At 37.8% G+C, this 24,038-nt stretch overlaps 1 protein-coding gene across 2 annotated transcripts in view; it reads left to right on the top strand.

Annotated features, from left to right (window-relative positions):
* Positions 1-24,038, top strand: part of CCDC60 (coiled-coil domain containing 60) — a 751,208-nt gene that overhangs the window by 514,362 nt on the left and 212,808 nt on the right. The window lies entirely within an intron of this gene.

The raw sequence follows: 24,038 nt of genomic DNA, 5'->3' as shown, positions 1-24,038 counted from the left end.
TATGGCAGTGGTTTCCACTGTCTTGAGGCCATCTAAAGGATAAGGATCATCTCTAGTTAGTAGGGATTTTATCTAATTTCCTGATTCTACAAGGCATTTAAAGCCAGAGAGGGGGACACAGCTGGCATTGTTTGTGCTTCTTTCCTTGCACACTCTAAAGGTTTGGTCCATTTACTGCCAAGCCTGATAATGTGAATGGAACTTGTAGTTATCTGGTTGTGATTAAGGGTATTCAGGGCTAAGGATTCCTCTCCTGGGGTTTACCATCCATTCAGCTGGAATGGTCAACCTTGACTAAGGACAAGTCATAGACTGAGTTTATATGAGGGCCTGTGGCTCACACATGAGGTTGGTTTCATGTTTGACTCTTGTTAGACGCTAGAGAGACGTGCAGGATCATACTAGTACAGGCCTCAGCTCAGTGCTATGGCAGGTTCAGTGTAGGCCTCTCCTCATTATACAATATTGTTCAAGTGCATGAAACTATGCATCGTCGTCATAAACCTAACTCCTCCAGGGACTTAACCATACTGTTTCTATTATATTTACACAAAGCCTAGTGTGACTTGGCCTTTGGAGCATAATAAATTGGCAGAACCTCCTCCCAAAATGGCTTTCTCTGGGAATCCGTGAACAAGGCCTTTGTCCTCAGTGAGGGTGAATTGTCAAGATGCTTGCACTCCTCAAGCTTCCTAACTGGCACCTTCTTCTAAGAGGTATGGATCCACTTGTGTCCAGGTTTTCCCCTCCCCACCAAATATTTCATGGGTGAAGGCTGTCCTGGGCCTTCTGGTTGTCCCTTCCTTGGAGGCATCTTTGCATGATGTGATTTTGAAAGCCTGGACCACCTCATGGAGGTGGTAGGCTATATCATACTCTAAGTAGTTTAAAGCAATACCATCAGTAGACATCCATTACATGACTTGCTATGGGCCTTGGGAGTCCTTTTGTACCACTGGAAGCCTGAATGATTGCCTCTGTTAAAGAGTCAGGTAACTTCTGATCTCCTCTTCCTTTTCTCAAGCTGGCAAACTATCAGGATAATAACTGCCTTGTTACTTTCTAATTCCTGTTGAGATCTCATTGAAGAGCCATCCACTCACTCTGTCTTTGTGGGGAAGTTTTTTTTGGGTGATTAAGTGGGGGCCCTCCACTCAGCCATCTTGCCCTGTTCTCTCCCTTTCACTGTGTTGTTACTGAGATAGGGGGTAACAGACCATTTTCACTTGTCCTCCTCATTATCTGTCCTGCAAGAATGTGTAACAAATTAAAACAAAAACAAACTGGTGTGACACAAAAGAACGCCAACTCCTACTCCTCCATGAGCCAGGACAAAAAAGCACTAAAAGAAGGTGCCTGACAAATAAATCCAATGGTCGTCACTTCAAAAAGTTGTTTAACGCTTTTTTTATTCAAAAGAAAGAGCGTTTTCACCGTAGTTATACTGCAGCTTCTTCAGAACAAAACAAAACATTCAAAAGTACCGCCAACAGGTATGTAAATAGAACGTGCACAGCATGGCTTAATAGTTAATTAAATTTAAAGAAACAATACATCAAAGCCATGCTATGCGCACGTCAAATAGTGTAATCATTAAAACAAAAGATAAAATGTATTACTGAACCTGCATGTAAAACATGCTGTTACTTTAAAGTCCTTCAATACAGGCAGTTATAATTAGGTGATATTATAAACTGTCAACCCAACGCTCTACTTACCCTAAAAAGTGTTAATACGGGTAGTTAGGTGATTATATGAAGGACATCAAATGTTAGTTTACAGTAACCAATATACAAATTACCAGCAATTTGACGTATCCCTACACATAGATACCATCAAAACTTTAATTATACTGCCCTAAATAGGCACATATAAAAAATCTGTTGCAACAACGCAACCAGTTAAGAACATTGCGCTCTAAAAACAGAAAAACATAAAAATAATAGAAATAAATTACTAACCATAAACCATTAAATATACACCTTAGCTTTACAAAATATCCTTATCAAGTAAAATTAAAATGACAAGATTGTAAAAAATCTATATATGTAAACTAGTATCATCTCATATAGTTCCTCATCTTTAATATACAAGAGATATTACAGTGTTTGTTCAACCCTGGAACACAGAATGAGTTCAACAATAGTTGCCATTCCAATTCCCGAATTTCTAATAAAAGACTAACTGTTCCTCCCCTCATAAACTGTGGTACTTCATCAACAGCAATAAAACGAAAACAGTGCCCCTCATGTTTTAAACAGTGTTTTGCTAAGGCATTTTTCACATTTTTTGTTTTTTATTGCGTACAAGTGCTCATAAACCCTGTCACGTAGCCTTCGATCAGTTTTTCCTACATAAAATGCTTCACAGCAATTACATAGGGCCAAATAAACTATAGATCTAGATATACAATTAAGCTTATGATTGATATAGTATTTCTTGTTACAAATCTTAAAAAGCTACAAGTTTTTACAAATTGACAATACTTACAAAACCCACACTGCGTGCAACCTTTGGACTTTATATTATTGTTTAACCCATTATTATTTTCAAGAATAGTTTTTAAGTTACTCCCACGTTTATATACAAACCTTGGTCTGTCCCCTAATTTTTCAAACAGTTCTTCATTATTCAAAATGAAATGCCAGTTTTTAATTAAAATATGTTGAATGTCGAAGGAATTACTACTAAAAGTAGAAATTAAACTGGTTTTAAAAGTTTCTGTATTCCTGTTACTCCTTCTGTTACTGTTGTTCACTACTACTAGGTCCTGCTCTCTCACTTCAGAATAGGAATTTAAATTATCTACTTCTAATATTTTCCTTCTGAGTAGGGGGAGATAGAAACCATTTAGGCGCTTGCTGTTAACCTTATCCAGAAGTTCTAAAAACATGGTCAGTGGATAGTCTCTACTCATGAACATTCCTCTTAAGTTGCTGCATTTGTTAATGAATGCTGCATCCCTACTACACATCCTGGCTGCTCTTATTAATTGACCCTTCATGATGGCTCTTTTCTGCCTAAAAGGATGTGAACTTTTAAAATGTAAAAAGGAATTGCAGTAAGTTGGTTTTCTATAGATTGTAGAAAAATACTCTAAGTTGTTTACATCTTTATGAAGTTTCACATCCAGAAAATCTATTTCTGTAGTCGAAAAAGTGAATGTGAATTTTAAAAAGGTAGTGGAGTCATTTAAAAATTCAATCAATGTTGATGCTTCATCTGCATTCCCATTAAACGGAATGAACACATCATCAAGGTATCTAGTATAAAATCTTATTGTCCCCATTATAGCGAAATTTTTAAATATGTACACCTTTTCCCAATATGCCATAAACAGGTTAGCGACGGTTGCACCACATGGTGAACCCATCGCTGTACCTTGTCTCTGTAAGTATACTTTACCATTAAAGGTAAAGTAATTCGATGTTAAAATAATGTCAAGAAGTTCAGAGACAATATCAATCTCCTTTTTTGAAGCTCTAAGGTCACTGAGCATTAGGGAGATCCATTCTACTGCTTCTAAATGTGGTATGGATGTGTAGAGGTCAACCACATCAACCGTGAGGAAGTTCAATGAGTTATCAAATTCAATGTTGTTCATGTTATGGAGGAAGGACCATGAGTCCTTACATATACTTGGAATTAATTTCAAGTATTTTGCCAAAATGGTTTCAACAAGTTGTGCACAAGGGTAGGTTATTGATAAGCGACTATCAATTAATGCCCGCATTGGTGGTTTATGTAAATTCTTGTGAATTTTCGGAATACCGAAAATCACAGGGTTTTTCGACATACTAATGTCAATATAGTTGTACGTTTCTAAGTCAATTTTACCACAAATGAACATGTCCATGAAGTAACTTCTAATCCTCGTTTTTGATACATTCATTTCATTCATTGAAGACAAAGTATAAGCTGAGCTAGTTAATATACTCTCCATTTTTTCTATATAAGTATGGTTGTCAAAAATGACCAACCCACCTCCTTTATCAGGTTTTACCACTCTTGTAGCTGAAGAGCAAAGGTGTTTAAGACAACTCGTTTGTTCAACTGGGATGTTATGGTTTAGTTGCTTCTTGGTAACTATCTGTTCATTGCATAAATGCCTGATATCCACCTCACATGCTCTCTCAAAAAGAGGTAAACCTGTGTGTAGGGGAGGATTAAAAGTACTAGCTAGTTTTAGCTTAAATTCATTAATAACATCATTATGATCAAAAATAATGTTAAGATTAAGCTTCCTAACATAACATTTTAAATCAATAATTGTCTTAGGCAAATTACATTTCCTTGTGGGGACAAAAGTGTTCCCATATGCTAAAAGTTCAATCAAACAAGGTTCTAAAGAACACTTGAAAAATTGTAAATAGTAAAATCACCCTTTTTGTTAGTAAGAATTTTCAGCTTGTTGTTGTATAGATCATGCGTTACAGTAACCTCTGGAACTGTTAGTTCCATGATTTGTTCCATTTCTACTGTTGGAACTTCAAGTTCAGTTACAGTAACCTCCGGAACTGCTAGTTCCGTGATTTGTTCCATTTCTTCTGTTGGAACTTCGAATTCCGTGGGCCTAAAAAATGACCATTGTTGGTGTTATTATTGTAATTGTTCTGTCTATTATTCACATACTGAGGGGGATCTTTCTTGTTAGCGTTTTCCCGTATTCTGTTACAACGTCTCGGGCCTTGACACTCCATGTCATCATTATCAAATTCAGGATCATGCCCACTCGAAGATGGATGTGGATCCAGTCTCTCATTACTTACATCTTTCAAGTTGGTAGTACGTAAAGCACTTAATTTGATGTAAGCTGTATTATTCCTGTACGAAAGTCTATCCCTCGCTAGTTTTTTATTCTTGTTTGTTCTTAATTTTTCAATGAACAAGTCTATGCTCGTAAAAATATGAGCATAGTCAAATTTATATCGTTCAAAGTCTAAATCATTTTTCAAGCCTGTATCAAGTGCAGAAACCTCAATGGTTAACTTGTCAATTTGTATGTTATAGTGCTTAATCATTAAATCGAGTAATTGCAAGCCCTGATTGTCAAAAAGTAGGGCTAGTTCTTTATTAAAATCAGAGTCATTAAATAATCCTATGGGGCAAAAATTAGACCTTAACCCCTTGGGAATCATCTTCTCAGACAGACATTGCCTGAAATACACCACTTCTAATTGTAATTTTTTCAGTTTTAGAAGTTTCAAGTCAAAACTTTTCAGTCTGTCTGCAATAGTGATGTCACTTACTGTAGAATTGTGTAGATCCATGGCCGGTTGTTCCTGTCTTACTTCGAAGTTCATATTGTCCAATTCTTAATCCATACATCCATATTTGGAACTCCAATAAGCCCATGGTCCTGCTGATTGTTATTTATTGGCAGAAAATGTTGATCGTACATAACTCCAGTTAACGGCAAGGAGTTGTGGGACAAGGTCGATGTCCGTAATGGACAAGATGGTTGACCTGGTGGTATTGAGACATCCAAAAAACTACCAGAAGGTAAAATAAGAGGAGCCCCACCTGACCTCCTTGAAGCGGTACTAGATTGTTGTTTGTACTGTTCTGCTGACCAAGATGTAGGATGATGGTTGTCACGTTTTTCAATGACATCCAATTTCATAGAGATAGTGTCCATATGTTGAGACAACTCACGTATCAGTGCAGTTAAGTTGTTAGAGTCATTATTAGTCTCCGAGTTGAACAGTCCCGGGCTAGCTGGACTAGTAGGCTGGCCAGACGACATACTGGTGAAACAAAATAAAACAAAAACAAACTGGTGTGACACAAAAGAACACCAACTCCTACTCCTCCATGAGCCAGGACAAAAAAGCACTAAAAGAAGGTGCCTGACAAATAAATCCAATGGTCGTCACTTCAAAAAGTTGTTTAACACTTTTTTTATTCAAAAGAAGGAGCGTTTTCACCGTAGTTATACTGCAGCTTCTTCAGAACAAAACAAAACATTCCAAAGTACCGCCAACAGGTATGTAAATAGAACGTGCACAGCGTGGCTTAATAGTTAATTAAATTTAAAGAAACAATACATCAAAGCCATGCAATGCGCACGTCAAATAGTGTAATCATTAAAACAAAAGATAAAATGTATAACTGAACCTGCATGTAAAACATGCTGTTACTTTAAAGTCCTTCAATACAGGCAGTTATAATTAGGTGATATTATAAACTGTCAACCCAATGCTCTACTTACCCTAAAAAGTGTTAATACGGGTAGTTAGGTGATTATATGAAGGACATCAAATGTTAGTTTACAGTAACCAATATACAAATTACCAGCAATTTGACGTATCCCTACACATAGATACCATCAAAACTTTAATTATACTGTTCTAAATAGGCACATATAAAAAAATCTGTTGCAACAACGCAACCAGTTAAGAACATTGCGGTCTAAAAACAGAAAAACATAAAAATAATAGAAATAAATTACTAACCATAAACCATTAAATATACACCTTAGCTTTACAAAATATCCTTATCAAGTAAAATTAAAATGACAAGATCGTAAAAAATCTATATATGTAAACTAGTAAAAGAACTAGCCTTACTTTCTGACAATCAGGGCTTGCAATTACTTGATTTAATGATTAAGCACTATAACATACAAATGACAAGTTAACCATTGAGGTTTCTGCACTTGATACAGGCTTGAAAAATGATTTAGACTTTGAACGATACAAATTTGACTATGCTCGTATTTTTACAAGCATAGACTTGTTCATTGAAAAATTAAGAACAAACAAGAATAAAAAACTAGCGAGGGATAGACTTTCGTACAGGAATAATACAGCTTACATCAAATTAAGTGCTTTACGTACTACCAACTTGAAAGATGTAAGTAATGAGAGACCGGATCCACATCCATCTTCGAGTGGGCATGATCCTGAATTTGATAATGATGACATGGAGTGTCAAGGCCCGTGACGTAGTAACAGAATACGGGCAAACGCTAACAAGAAAGGTCCCCCTCAGTATGTGAATAATAGACAGAACAATTACAATAATAACACCAACAATGGTCATTTTTTAGGCCCACGGAATTCGAAGTTCCAACAGAAGAAATGGAACAAATCACGGAACTAGCAGTTCCGGAGGTTACTGTAACTGAACTTGAAGTTCCAACAGTAGAAATGGAACAAATCATGGAACTAACAGTTCCAGAGGTTACTGTAACGCATGATCTATACAACAACAAGCTGAAAATTCTTACTAACAAAAAGAGTGATTTTACTATTTACAATTTTTCAAGTGTTTCTTTAGAACCTTGTTTGATTGAACTTTTAGCATATGGCAACACTTTTGTCCCCACAAGGAAATGTAATTTGCCTAAAACAATTATTGATTTAAAATGTTATGTTAGGAAGCTTAATCTTAACATTATTTTTGATCATAATGATGTTATTAATGAATTTAAGCTAAAACTAGCTAGTACTTTTAATCCTCCCCTACACACAGGTTTAGCTCTTTTTGAGAGAGCATGTGAGGTGGATATCAGGCATTTATGCAATGAACAGATAGTTACCAAGAAGCAACTAAACCATAACATCCCAGTTGAACAAACGAGTTGTCTTAAACACCTTTGCTCTTCAGCTACAAGAGTGGTAAAACCTGATAAAGGAGGTGGGTTGGTCATTTTTGACAACCATACTTATATAGAAAAAATGGAGAGTATATTAACTAGCTCAGCTTATACTGTGTCTTCAATGAATGAAATGAATGTATCAAAAACGAGGATTAGAAGTTACTTCAGGGACATGTTCATTTGTGGTAAAATTGACTTAGAATCGTACAACTATATCGACATTAGTATGTCGAAAAACCCTGTGATTTTCAGTATTCCGAAAATTCACAAGAATTTACATAACCCACCAATGCGGGCATTAATTGATAGTCGCTTATCAATAACCTACCCTTGTGCACAACTTGTTGAAACCATTTTGGCAAAATACTTGAAATTAATTCCAAGTATATGTAAGGACTCGTGGTCCTTCCTCCATAACATGAACAACATTGAATTTGATAACTCATTGAACTTCCTCACGGTTGATGTGGTTGACCTCTACACATCCATACCACATTTAGAAGCAGTAGAATGGATCTCCCTAATGCTCAGTGACCTTAGAGCTTCAAAAAAGGAGATTGATATTGTCTCTGAACTTCTTGACATTATTTTAACATCGAATTACTTTACCTTTAATGGTAAAGTATACTTACAGAGACAAGGTATAGCGATGGGTTCACCATGTGGTGCAACCGTCGCTAACCTGTTTATGGCATATTGGGAAAAGGTGTACATATTTAAAAATGTCGCTATAATGGGGAAAATAAGATTTTATACTAGATACCTTGATGATGTGTTCATTTTGTTTAATGGGAATGCAGATGAAGCATCAACATTGATTGAATTTTTAAATGACTCCACTACCTTTTTAAAATTCACATTCACTTTTTCGACTACAGAAATAGATTTTCTGGATGTGAAACTTCATAAAGATGTAAACAACTTAGAGTATTTTTCTACAATCTATAGAAAACCAACTTACTGCAATTCCTTTTTACATTTTAAAAGTTCACATCCTTTTAGGCAGAAAAGAGCCATCATGAAGGGTCAATTAATAAGAGCAGCCAGGATGTGTAGTAGGAATACAGCATTCATTAACGAATGCAGCAACTTAAGAGGAATGTTCATGAGTAGAGACTATCCACTGACCATGTTTTTAGAACTTCTGGATAAGGTTAACAGCAAGCGCCTAAATGGTTTCTATCTCCCCCCTACTCAGAAGGAAAATATTAGAAGTAGATAATTTAAATTCCTATTCTGAAGTGAGAGAGCAGGACCTAGTAGTAGTGAACAACAGTAACAGAAGGAGTAACAGGAATACAGAAACTTTTAAAACCAGTTTAATTTCTACTTTTAGTAGTAATTCCTTCGACATTCAACGTATTTTAATTAAAAACTGGCATTTCATTTTGAATAATGAAGAACTGTTTGAAAAATTAGGGGACAGACCAAGGTTTGTGTATAAACGTGGGAGTAACTTAAAAACTATTCTTGAAAATAATAATGGGTTAAACAATAATATAAAGTCCAAAGGTTGCACGCACTGTGGGTTTTGTAAGTATTGTCAATTTGCAAAAACTTGTAGCTTTTTTAAGATTTGTAACAAGAAATACTATATCAATCATAAGCTTAATTGTATATCTAGATCTATAGTTTATTTGGCCCTATGTAATTGCTGTGAAGCATTTTATGTAGGAAAAACTGATCGAAGGCTACGTGACAGGGTTTATGAGCACTTGTACGCAATAAAAACCAAAAAATGTGAAAATGCCTTAGCAAAACACTGTTTAAAACATGAGGGGCACTGTTTTCGTTTTATTGCTATTGATGAAGTACCACAGTCTATGAGGGGAGGAGCAATTAGTCTTTTATTAGAAATTCGGGAATTGGAATGGCAACTATTGTTGAACTCATTCTGTGTTCCAGGGTTGAACGAACACTGTAATATCTCTTGTATATTAAAGATGAGGAACTATATGAGATGATACTAGTTTACATATATAGATTTTTTACAATCTTGTCATTTTAATTTTACTTGATAAGGATATTTTGTAAAGCTAAGGTGTATATTTAATGGTTTATGGTTAGTAATTTATTTCTATTATTTTTATGTTTTTTTTTTTTAGAGCGCAATGTTCTTAACTGGTTGCGTTGTTGCAACAGATTTTTTATATGTGCCTATTTAGGACAGTATAATTAAAGTTTTGATGGTATCTATGTGTAGGGATACGTCAAATTGCTGGTAATTTGTATATTGGTTACTGTAAACTAACATTTGATGTCCTTCATATAACCACCGAACTACCCGTATTAACACTTTTTAGGGTAAGTAGAGCGTTGGGTTGACAGTTTATAATATCACCTAATTATAACTGCCTGTATTGAAGGACTTTAAAGTAACAGCATGTTTTACATGCAGGTTCAGTTATACATTTTATCTTTTGTTTTAATGATTACACTATTTGACGTGCGCATAGCATGGCTTTGATGTATTGTTTCTTTAAATTTAATTAACTATTAAGCCACGCTGTGCACGTTCTATTTATATACCTGTTGGCGGTACTTTTGAATGTTTTGTTTTGTTTTGAAGAAGCTGCAGTATAACTACGGCGAAAACGCTCTTTCTTTTGAATAAAAAAAGCGTTAAACAACTTTTTGAAGTGACGACCATTGGATTTATTTGTCAGGCACCTTCTTTTAGTGCTTTTTTGTCCTGGCTCATGGAGGAAAAGGAGTTGGCGTTCTTTTGTGTCACGCTGCAAGAATGTGTGTCCATCTTCCATATTCTCTTTTCTTTTTTCTATAACTGTTTGCTCCTCTTATAGCAGGAGTCCTAGTGTGGGATAACTCAATTCCTTGGTTAAGGTCTGCATGTCTGTAGTTCAGTCACGGTGGCAGTCAATTTAGCTGGAACAGGTGGAAAGAGCAGGCTTCCTTACAGCTTCCCCAGGGATGGTCTTGGGTTGAGATTACTCAAGCTTGGTCTCAAGGAGGGTATATCATTTGGAATTTACTTAATTTTCTCATTCCTTCTGAGAATGGTTAATGCCAACCTCCTGTGGCCTAGGGTCTTTTGGGGTGCCCTGAAGGATGGATGGGTTGATTTCTAGACTTAGAAGCTTGACTATTTAATTTCAAATCCCTTTGCTTATAGGATGACCTGCAATTGTCATTTTGATAGCTTCCTTTGACCATTGTGTTGCAGGCTTCTCTTTCATCCTCCCAACCTCTGATATGGGTGTTGATGGAGGCACTTTTGTTAATACTCTATCTGCCCTTATGCCACCCCTTTGTTTCCCTGCCCCCTTGGGTAAATAGGCATATGAGGTGGGGAGCTGAAGCAGCGCACTTGTAGAACTCACCATCCAGGAACAGCCCGTGTGGCTCCTTACTGCCGAGGTGCGTCATTGTCCCTAGAAATGTGCAGGGTTTCATATTCCACTCAGCTGGGAGAAATTCATCCCACTTCTCCATGGGCTGCTGTCTTAGATCTTTTCTGTCATAGTGCCCTGGTAAGGTTCATTTCTAGCCTTGGAATCCTTGGGTTCTCTTCCCCTGCCTTGGAGGCCTGGGGCAACCATCATGTCTTAAGAAGGAGGAGTAGGTGCCTGGAGTGTCACTGCCTCCATGGGAGGAAGTGTAGCCTTTCTGCAAGTTGCTTCCATCATTTGTCCCCCTCAGAAGTTGTAGTCACTGCTCCTTGCCAGTTCAGTGAGGGCTGTCAGATGCATCTGTTCCTCAAGCGGTTAATCTTCCCCTCATAATGACTCTTTAAAGCTCCTGAGTGCCTTCTTTTGACCTTCCCTTAAGGCCAGCAGGGAGTGATGCATCTTAGGGTCAGTCATTTGGACACTGAGACTTTCTCATGTGGTCCAGTAAAGATTTGACAGGCTCTTTGTTAAGAATGAACAAGAATGCAGTGTGCTAGGGAAAACAGAATCACTGTAATGCAGTCAGTGGCATATAGATGTATAACAAATTTCATGCAACAAAGGAGAACCTTATCTACTCTTCTTTCCTGTAACAAGATCCTAACTGAGATTAGATCTGAAATGTTTATCTGCTGTTATTAAGGTTGGCAACACTAGTTCCATGGAACAAGATGAGATACCAGAAACCCTGATTTTTGCCATCAAAATATCTTAATAGCCACCATACACAAATTCTTTATAGCACATTATAGTATTAATAAACAGCTATATCCCTGACATTCTGAAAGCAGGTTGCTGTAGTCTGGTTTAACAAGGGAGGCCCTTCAACAGACTCCAATAATTACAGACCAGTCAACCTCACAAGCATATTGTGCAAGACAATGGTTAGAATCTTAATGGAACTTATTCAGGCAGACATGAGAGATATTGTTTTCCATGACCTACAGTTTTATCAGAGGTGATTTTTTGCAGGTATTTATAAAATTTGTATGTTTGATTTCATAAATTTGTTTGAGAATGTGACTACCACCCTGACTAAGGTTTGTGTGTCAAAGCACCCCTACGTTGACCTGGCTAAATTGTTAAACAGTATACCTTATGATAGAATTACACATAAACTCAAGGATCTAAAGGTAAGTAAAGTCATAGTAATTTGGACCCACAGATGGCTACAAGGTCATACATAACAGGTAAGAAAAGAAGGGCTCCTAGCCTCACCATACCATATCCCCAAAGGAGTCCCCTTAAGGTGCTGACTTAGGATGAGAACATTTTAGTATCTTTTTTTCTCAGGTGTGAAAACTGGATTCAGTATCTGATCACCAAATATTTAGATGACTACAAACTTAGGATGATAGTCCTTAACCCCTCTGCAATTACTTCCCTTCAAACAACACTTAACATAATACATTAATAGTGCAAAAGAAATTGACTTACCTTTATTGCAAAAAATGGAGCATTCTAGCATTTGACACCCCTCAATACCAGCATTACATATTAATGATTGGCAACAACTAACTGCTGACAAAATAAACAACCTTGAAGTCTTTGTAGATGGTAAACATTCTTCTGATACTCATGTAGCTTCTACCAGTAAAGCATATGGTATTGATCATATTATCTTCCTTGGAGCTGATACTCATGCCAAGGAGGTAACTGTCTCTCCTTATGCAAGATTCCTCACAAATAGAGGCAGCAACTTGTCTCTTCTCTGTATCTTAGCTCATTGTTACAGGGGACCTGTAGCTTAACTACAGAGCATTCAAGTAACCTTACTATTTCAAATCCTTTGATTAGAATATCTCCCTGGTAAACTGAGCAGAAGAGGACATGACACTTGCACAAAATAAAAAAACAAGGGCTGGATTCATTAACAGCTGCACTTAGTGCAGCTATCGTGTATGTGGCATGGTGCGAACATAATAGTGTGCTATTTCATAATCCCTAAATTGCTCTGCACTTAGTATAGACCCGCCAAACATATGTAAAATACAGAATATGCTAATAAAAGTGTAAGTAGCTGAAATGCATGCTAATTAGCCAATCCAGCATGTTGGAGCTATTCAAGAAACTATAAAGCAATTGTGTACATGCAGTGTAGCCATTTGCCATGAAATCCAAAACTCTTCAGATTACAGTCACGATTACACTTATAGCATTTGCCACTACCATTAGAAAGTTATATATCCAACAGGCTGTAATTAAAGTTGCTGCTGCTGCTGGGATTGCCAGACCTCTGCCAAGAAGAATGATGTTTACACCATGTTTATCTTAGTATGGACTGCATGACACAAAAAAATTGTACAGCAAAACCAGGTAGACATGGAAACACTATATTAAATATACAACCTCTTCTACCCTCATCCGAGGCCTAAGGTAACTGTAGAACCTGTTTGAAAAAAAAAAGCTAACTGCTTAGTTCCAATATGTCCTAAGATGAGACATCTGTCCTGTGTAATATCAGTAATACTGTATGAGTGTGATGTCTGCAGTATCTTCCTATTGACTTTGTGCAGTAATGTGCCTCAAGCATTTTAATTGCACACATATATGGATCCATAAATACATTAAAATGTACAAAGGCTAGTGACAGTCATCATCACTGGCACAAGATGCTGGTGGGGAGTATACATGAGGGCAAGCATTATACCAAAGAAGTGAGTGTGAATTATTAGATGGGTTCCTTCTCCCCTTTAGTGGCCTTGTTACCATTGTGGTGATGTAGTTCTTAGGGCCTATTAATGAGGATGCCCACAACCCTTGTTTGTACAGCTGACATTGGTCTTAGCTTAGGGTCCTTCCCTGTTTATTTGTGGGTGGAGACATTCAATAATGTGAAGGCTATGGACTCTACCCAGGACATCCAATTTTCCTGCACAGGAGTTTTTCTCATCTTTGATTGTCTACCAGTGGTGGCAGGCAGCTCTGAGGCTGTCTTCTACTCCTCTCTTTGGATAGAGATGAGGAGGTTCCCCGCTCAAACAGAGATATAGCTTTGCTCTACTCCTGGGTGCTATGCCTCCTTGTGCAGCGATATATATATATATATATATATATATATATATATATATATATATATATATATATATATATATTTTTTTTTTTTATAGGAAATACAGTTAGACAACCATTGAGACAAAGCCATCTTAGATACTGTGTTACCCGACTTGTTCTGCAAAAGACACAAACAGCTGCTCAGCTTTTCTAAAGGGTGCCATTCTGTGGTTGTAGAAGTGGAGCTGTCTGCGTGTACATCCAGTGTTTGCAAAATGTATTCCCCTTTATTTTGGTGGCTAGGGAAGAATACAAGAAAGTGGATGCATTGTGAAAGATTGGTCTCAGACACCACTTTTGGAACAAAAGAGGGATTGATTTTTAAGGTAACACCGTCCTTGTGAAACACAATGTAGGGAGAAATGGAGGATTAGGCATGAAGATCTGAAATACTTCTAACCAAAGTGATAGCCACTAGAAAGATGTTTTTTCATGACAGAAATTTTAACAGTGTAAATGCTGCTGGTTTCAAATGGAGCTTTGGACAAAGCCTGTAAGATGAAATTTAAATCCCACAAAGGAACAGGATTTTTGATAGATGGACACAAAAGGAAATTACCTTTAACAAAGGCTTTAAATAGTCTCTGAGAAACCAATGAAGAATCCTGGAAGCCTATGTGAAATTTCAAAATGCCTGATTGTTGTACCTTGAATATATGAAAACTAGAACCCAAACTAAAGAAGGAGGTAAAACATGATGGACATCCCCATTATAAGCTAAAAAATACTCTGTATATTAAAACTCAGCTCATATGGCAACATTTTTTCCATGTATACCAATAGACTCTGTGTGTAGAGAACTTCTGAGGAGCTGTGTGGATTTGTACTATAATGGAAGGAAGAGATGCATCCTTTGCCATCATAGGAACTGGGGGAACCAAAGGGTTAACTTCAGGTTGGGAATGCCTGAGTGAGGCTTCATCTAGGGGTGACTGATGAGATCTGGCAGTGGATTGAGGAACCAAGGGAGTTTCTTCAAGTAATGTTTGAGGGGGGGACCATATCTCTCTGAGACAAAAAGGTGCTATGAGAATGCCTGTGGCCTTATACCAAATTACTTTCTGCATGAACTTGGTCATGAGCATTACTAGGGGATAGGGGGAATGGCAAAATAAATCCTTCTTTTGGTGATCTGGGGATTCACAAATAGTTCACAACATGGAGTGCCCCAGGGATTTAATGCATTTTCAGCAATTGCTGGATTCAGGGGCCACTTGTGAGACAATAGGAGGTTCATGCTGAGCCTCTCCACTAGATCACTGAATCTCCCAGTGGTAGGGTTAGAAACTGGTGACAGACCTTCACCCATTGCCTCACCCTCATGACCTCATGACAAAATGGACAGGATCTGGTTCCCTCTTGCTTGTTGATGTACCAGACTACTGTCATACTGTCAGTATGTATATTAATCGCTCAGAGAGGAAGACAATCCTGTAGTTCCTGCAACACAAAGGAAACTGCCTTCATCTGCATGACTTTTGTGTGAAGACATGTCTCAGAATCTAACCAAAAGCCTTAGACCATGGACCATTCTCCCTTCAAAACTGCCCCCCCTCCCTCGTTCTGAGGGAGGATGCATATTTGGTCACATTTGCTACTGGAAAGGGAACCTGGAACAGCATGCCTGCTGACACCAACAAAGAATGAAACCACCACTGCAGATGGGTCCTGCATGACTGAGTCAACATCATGGGGTGACAAAGAGAGTCGAACATCTGGGACCATTGCAACTGAAGCAGCCACTTCAGAATCCTTGTGTGGTAATGAGCAAACTGCAACTTTAATACTGATATTGCCATGAGACCCTTTCTTCTTCTGGCTTTTCCCTGTTATGGGGTCACCACAGTGGATCACCTGTCCACTCATGATTGGCAGTGGAGTTTTACAGTGTCAAGTTGCCATCCCAGCACCCAACCTTCCACAGAAGGCACACAATTGCATGCACTCATGTGTAGGGCTAATTTAGAGTGTCCAATCCACCTACATCATGTCTTTGGGATGTGTGAGGAAACCAGAGCACCCGGAGGAAACCCGCATGACCACAGGGAGGACAGGGACTCCGCACAGAAGGCAACCCAGCTGAGGATCAGACCGGAGAACCTCTTGCTGTGAGGTGGCAATGCTAACCACTGCACCACCGTGGCCACCCTTTGATGCCATGAGACCCAATACCCTCAAAACTAACCTTGCAGGAGGGTAATCAAGCTCCAGAAAATTTTGTGCTGCAGTTCTCAAAGATAACATTCTGTCCTGTAGAGGAGAGATCAGGTTTGTAGTTATGTCCAACTGGCATCCTATAAAGACTACATGCTGAGTGGGAATCAGGTTGAATTTTCCTAGATTGATGGATATTACTAGGGAAGCACATAGTTAAAGATGTTAATCCATGGCTTGCAGAAGACACTCCCTGGAAGTGGCAGCCAGGAGCCAGTCATTCAGTTAATGGAATGTCTTGAATTCTAGACGATGTAGATGGGCTGGTACTACTACCTTGCATTTGGTGAACACCGTGGGGGCTGAGGTGAGACCAAAAAACAGGACTCTGAATTGGTAGAGAGTGGATGCCAAGCAGAAGCACAAAACTCTCCTGGACACCTACTTTATTTTTATGTGAAAGTGTTTATCCTGGAGATCTATGGAGCACATCCATTCATTCTTCTGAAGACACACAAAAATTGATTACACTGAGACCATTCAAAACCAGGTAATTTCAATGTAGTTGTTTAGGAGACTTGGGTCCAGGATGGACCAGAGGTCTTCTGATTTCTTTGGGGCCACAAAGAAATTAGGTTTTGGTCGCCTCAGATTTTATGCTGAGCAACCCACCCTCCAGTATCCAATGTCTGTGCTGGGTCTACTAGTTACTCTCCAAACTTTCCTGGATTTTTTTTTTTTTTATTTTTACTGGAGCTGGTCATGGATCCCAATGGTATCCTGGAGGCTTGGCTCATCTTTTCTTCCATTGGAGGGGGATATGACCTTCCTACTACCTTTTCCTGCCCCCATGGTCATTGATTGCATCCAAGGGTAACTCCCCTCTTTTGACCATGCCTCCCCTTAAGGAGCATATCAACAGACACTCTCCCACCTTTGATGGGTATGCCCATTCCTTCCATGCCACTCCATCAGTCACCTGATCTGCTAATTGCACCCATGTCAGCTGGGCCGTAGTCAAGGTTTTATCACTCTACACCACCAGAGTGGCTGAACTAAAAAGAATCTTGAATGAAATACTGATCCAAGCTGGTCTGGCGAGACCTCCTTGGGTGGCTGTTTGTTTGCAGAAGAGAATGAACCTCTTGCACAGTGGCCTTTGCTTGATAGGGTGGGAAATCTGGCAATGAAAGGGAAGAGGGGGTAAATTTAAAAATGGAATATGATGCCTTCTGGATATGATCCCTCTTACCCACTTGTGCCATATGATGTTAAAACATAAGTTTGGGTAGAGGGATATGCATTCCTTGATTACCTTTAGAGTGTAGCAGCTGGGCAAACATTCAGGGGTGCTGGGGACATTTTTTGGATTAGGGCCTGGAGAGACCCTGTTTATTTGGACCACCTTGGCCTTTGATCCTGAGTCCATCGGAGTGGCTGTCTCTACCTCAGCCACCTCTGTCAGAGTCATATTGACTTCTACACTTTCAAAACCAGAGTGAAGAAGGCCCCTTTTGGTTCTTGTTGAATGGGTGTTGAGGCATCTCCAATTTCATACTGCAGAGAGAGTCATACCATCCTACTAACTCTTCAACATCTTTTCTTTCACTGTAGAACCAAACAGGGTGGAATGTTCAAAGGGGGCATTGGTGGAGGACACTTTAAAGTTGTACCTGAAATCACACAAAGACACCAGGCACAGCATCTCATAGTGATACCCACCCCTGCTGCTCTTGCTGCTCCATCTGATGCATTGTGCAATAGAGAGGTTGGTAATGTTGGACATGGTCAAAAAGAGTGGCTTGAAGCTGCTTCTGTAACTCTGGAGTAATTGGATGCTTAAGTGTGGATAATGCTTGCAGAGCAAGATCCCTCTGGAATCTTGAGCAGAGTAATTCATGGCCCAAACAGCAAAGTACCTGAAAGCATACACCCACTTCCCCAGTTTATCCATTGCCTGAGATTCCTTGTTGGGTGGATGGATAGAAGAAGATTCTTCAGACAACTCTTTTTTAATAAAATAAAAATACTGCAATGCTGAACAAAACACACCACTTTAACATAGAACAATATTTAATCACCGCTTTCGTCAAACCAGACTTCCTCAGAAATATTGTTCTATGCTAAAGTGGTGTGTTTTGTTTAGCCTTGCAGTATTTTTATTTTATTTAGTATTTTATTTGTGTTATTTTACAACTCTTTCTCAATGGCTGCCAAAATAATTATGCAGTTTACAGGTGTAGTTTTGAACCAGAAGGGCTTGTCTTTAGTGGGATGGACTATCGTATCCAGCTTACTTGTAACTGATTTGCAGGTGCCAGGTTCCTGCAAAGACTTCCTGACCACTTCCAGACCACTAACTCTATTAACTTATCAGAAGGAGGGACCACCCAGAACATAAATGGGGTTATTCTATATGCCTCAAACAATACTGCCTTTTCCAGAGAGGGAGGTTCACTGGGCCAGGATCCCTTTCTGCCACATAAGCTCCAGGGTCTCTCTAAATGAAGCATCCTAAAGAGGTGACTGTGGGGATCCCTCTTCATCCTCTGAGTAGGTTTCTGAAGATACTGACTAACAGTGAGTTCAGACATTTCTTCCTACATGCCCTCTTTTTATTTGACTCAGGTGGAGACGCTCCTGAGTCTTTCGAGGACTGCCTTTGCTCCAGAGCAGAATGCTTGAGATCAATGGAAAGTGTCTGATGGTGGATATCTTTTGTCACTCATCTAGTCAGGACACAATAGACAAGACTCTGTGGGTTCTGTTCAAGCAGCTTTATTATGTACAAACACATCAGGATTGAGGCTTAATACTTTAACTTAGGTAAATTTATAAACAAACTATTACATTCCTACATGTTCACTCTTGGGCTGCACTCTCAAAATGGCACTGAGTATAGCACATGCTCACTATTTATATATGCACATTCAGTCCTTGAAACGCTTCTTAAAGACACAGCACACACACACTGTTCTACATCCTTCCTCTTTGAGAAATAAGTCAAGCAATGTTGAAAACAGTAATTGACATGCAATCAATATAAATAATTCTTGGTCATGCAATTATACAGAACTAAATACACAAATATACAGTTAAGTCCAGGTCACTGTGTATTTCACACTAGGTTTGGAAATATGACCAAATAGTGTGACATATAAATTAGAATCAGACTTAGTAACTGGGGCTGTCACTGCGGAATGTTCAACTTTTGGGACATCAGGAATATCAGCAGAAATGGAAGCAGAAGTTAAGACACGTTCTGGAAGAGGAACATTGTCTAGGTTGCTCTGAGAACTATAATTCATATCACAGGAACAATGCTGTGATATTGATTCTGATACAGGAAGAAGATGTCTGCAATTTCTCATGTACTCCACACCCTCAAATTCTACGAAGTAGGATCTCAGCTCGGTAACTTGACCAATCCGGTCTAAACCTTTTGCTGTTTGTATCCTCATTGTCTTTCCTTTTTTTAATGAACAAAGACATCTGCTCAATTTATCATAACTGGACTTCTGAAAAGAAAGCTTTATGAATAGTTGAACTCTAATCGTCTTGTTGTTCATAGCTTTAGGCCTCATCAAACTGGAACTGATAGGCAATGTTGTTCTGGTTTGCCTAGCTGGAAGTCTCTGAGCTGGTGAGCCAAGTATATTGTCACAAGGTATGCTTCTGAGATTAAGTAAATTCAAATAGACATCGGTGTTGTCAAACTTTGACCTCTCAAGTATTTGCTTTGCACTCTGCACTGCACATTCGGCTAGACCATTTGACTGTAGATATTCTGGACTACTAGTAACGTGTACAAAGTTCCATTCTGTTGCAAATTTCTGAAACAACTGACTAGAAAATTGTGTACCATTGTCAGAAATAACTTTATGTGGACTACCATGGACTGAGAAATGATGTTTCAACTTAGTAATAACAGCAGTGGATGTTAGGTTAGGTTAGGTAGTAAATCAATCTCAAACCTTTTCGAATAAGAGTCTACCAATACTAAGTAATGCTGATTGTTCCACTCAAATATATCAGTGGCTACTTTGAGCTTGGTGAATTTATCATTTATCCAGACAGTATAAAACACTTCATTTCTTGTTAACAAATTCACTGCATCAACCTTTTCACCAACTACAGATACACCATCTATGTAGAAAGCAGACTGTTGCAATTCTACTTGATCAGTTTGCTTTCTTATAGCTGAGTGAGGTTTACTTGATTTGCAAAACTTTTGAAAATGATTGCATTTCCTACACTTGTGGCATTGCTGACCAAATGGCAAAGCATTTCTCTCTTAGACTCATGATTGGCTCCACAATTACGACAGTTAACAATAAGGTTGGACCTAAGTTTTCCTGACTCACGCTTCTACTGCACTGAGCATGTACCTTTCTTAAAACTTGCTGGAAAACTACATGGTTTCCCTGATGCACCAGCAGGGGCTGTGGCTGCCATGTGCTTAAGCCTGCTTCTGTTTGCCATGTGTTGCATACTGTCTATGTTTACTCTAGAACTTATTGAAAACCACACTTGCAAGCATACTTGTGTGCCTTTCTGCAGCTTCATGGATTTGACAAATCTCTATAGCTTTGTTCAATGTTAAATCACTGTCATGAAGCAAAATCTTTCTCACTGCAGCACTATTAATACCACACACAAGCCTGTTCTTTATCAACTCATCTCCCCTGACATGTTTTAGCTTTGTTTCTCAGGTCAGTTATATAAGCTGCAAATGTTTCCCCTGGTTTCTGATCTCTTGTGTAAAACAAGTGTTTCTCTCATGTAATATTTGTCTGGGGGTTACACATCTCTCTGAATTTGGGCTTCAAAACCTCTGGGTCTTCCCTTGATTCAGCCTGTACAACAATATGATGGTTTTCACCTTCTCCTTCATATACTGCTGGTGCATATACAAATGAACGCTCTCTTTCTATGGCCTCTGACCCAGCTAAGTTCAGCAAAATAAATGCCCTAATACATGCATCTTTGTCTGAATAAGCTGCTTTTATAAAAATATTGTACTCTTGTTCAAATATTCTCCACTTCTCTACAATATTCTGAACAAATACAAGTGGAGAGGCTTTTGAAATCCATCTACCATATTAAAACATACCAGTAAAGGTTTTTTTGCAAATATGCACGAACATACACATATACATATGCCAGAATTTTATGCCAGTACTTGTATCTATGCCTAATAACACAGCAAGCCTCTGAATAACTGAACTTTGAGAAATAAGTCTCTCGGGCACTGTAATACTCTTTAAATCACTGTACTGTACAAAATCACCCCGTATCAGTGTAAGAAACATTTCAAATAACTGCACTGTGTGAATGAACTGGACAGGAGAAGCTCAGAGTAAGAAATATTTTGACATAATTGCATTTTACGAATAAACAGTACACAACACACTGAAGCTTCCCCAAATGGCCGTACTTTACTAAGTAACTCTTTACAGTGCAAGTCACACTCTATAATGGCGGCACTTTGTGAATAGACACACCGAGTCAAGAAACTTTTCAAAATGGCTGTACTTTGACTGTACTTCACAAAATAGTTGCACTTTGTACATTCACAGATTTTCAGAAAAAATGCACAGTAATAAGCACACACTGCAAGCACTTTTACACACTTTGAGATACTTTGAATAACTTTAGTTATGCCCTGAATACAATACAAAGTCGTAGTTATGCCAAAACATGGCACTTTGCCCAAAACATGCAGTTGCTTGCTTCATTTATGCTTACTGTGCCCTTTTTTGCCCTTGTTATATTCATTTTGCTCGTTTAATCTCTTTTCATGCCCATTGTAATTTTCTTGTGCCCATTTTACTCTATACATGCCTGTTTTGCTTTAAACATACTCATTTAGCAGCTTGGAGGTAATTTCTGACCCTTTATGAGCTTTTCTCACAATCATTTTATCAAATAACTTAAACTTAAACATTTTGCTTAATCAATGAACCTTTTGTGTCTTTTCATTTGTTTAATAATGTGGTTTGTGCCCTTGTAATGCTCTGTTTCATCTTTTTTATAAAATAAACTGTGCGACATTATGTTACCTTTGGTGTTTTTCTGGCTCCCTTTTGTGCTTGTTTCTCTTAATTTACCTTCACTGTTGTCTCTGCACCTCATGGCTCTGACTGTCAGTTTCTGGCACCCCTCTTCTGACTCCATGTCGCTCATCTAGTCAGGACACAATAGACAAGAATTTGTGGATTCTGTTCAAGCGCTTTATTATGTACAAACACTTCAGGATTGGGACTTAATACTTTAACTTAGGTAAACGTATAAACAAAGCAAGCTTTCCACTGCTCAAAACCAGCAAATGGAGGTGCTAAATAAATGATTTTATTATTTGACAGTAACTTCTATTTAAAAACTTTGCTTTTCAGCACAAAACTATAGCCAAGTGAAGCACAAATACAAAAAACGAATCCCAACAGTATAAATCAAGCACTTTCGCTTGGTCTCATTGCCAAGCTTTATCAAGATCAAATAGCAATGTATTTCTAACTTCATTTATAAGGTCTGTTGACCATCATGTGATAGCTTTAGTAATTAAGCTATTAAAGTTATACAAACAGTTTCGAACAGACAGTCCTCTATTCACTTGCCACTGTCGTGGATACACAAATGTTACTCCATAAAATATAAAACCTTAAACAAAACTCCACTATCAATTTACTATACTTTGTTACTACATTTGCATTCAAAATGTTTATATACAAAGTATATAAAAAAAAAATATATATATATATATATGTACACCAAGTTTGTAAAACCATGTCCAACAAAACATGTTTTTGACTACAAAGCCAAACATAACTATTTTTTAAAAAAGTTTTTTTAAAAATGTGTATACTAATTGTTAAATAGATAAATTTACAAGAACATTAAAAAAATTTTGCAATAATATTTTTTTAAAAAATATTTTTTAAAAATAACTAAGTATGAATTTATCAAACTCCCATTCAATAAAATATTAAATAACTTATAAAAATGCCTTTCAATTCATATACTATTATAAGATCTACATGTACAACTATTAAAACACTGTGCTATGAACATATTAATGTCTTGATGTACACACAAGATTATGAAATGCACATGTTTGATTTATTGCAAACCTCTGAAAAGTATGAAGTAGTTTCTAGAAACGAAGTGAATCTGGCTTATTCCAAAATTGAATACACTTTAACTGACCATTTATTACAAGGGTTTATCAATGAAGAACTTTATAATTATTTAAATGTCAACAAACCCAAAATTCCTATAATTTTTGGAATTCCAAAGACACATAAAGGCCTAGAACCATTAAAGTTCAGGCCGATTGTCTCAGGAAAAGGAGGTGTTTTGGAGCCTATAGGCAAATTTGTTGATTACAAATTGAAAAGTTTTGCTACAACACTGCAATATATATGTAAAGATTCTTGGGACTTCCTAAGAAGGATTCAGAGAGAATTATTTCAAGTGGATTTATTACTAATTACCATTGATGTTGTAAACCTATTCCCAAGTATCCCCCATGAACAGGGGCTAGAATGGTTTAATGAAACACTAGTCAGAGAATCAAATTTGTCAACCAATACCATTAATTTGCTAGTGGAATTCATGGAGATTATATTAAAGAACAATTTCATGTTTTTCAATGGAGAAATTTACAGACAAAGGAAGGGGGTTGCAATGGGAGCACCCTGTGCCTCCATGTATGCCAATATTATATTACACAAATGGGAATAGGAATTCATCTTTTCAACTCAATGGAAATAATGCATCAAACATTACACAAGGTTTTTGGATGACATAAGTATTTT

This window comes from Protopterus annectens, chromosome 4.part0 (genome assembly GCF_019279795.1).
Source record: "Protopterus annectens isolate FY-2018-M chromosome 4.part0, PAN1.0, whole genome shotgun sequence".
Taxonomy (NCBI): Eukaryota; Metazoa; Chordata; order Ceratodontiformes; family Protopteridae; genus Protopterus; species Protopterus annectens.
The sequence above is the reverse complement of the archived record's forward strand: the minus strand, read 5'-3'. Positions and strand labels throughout refer to the sequence as shown.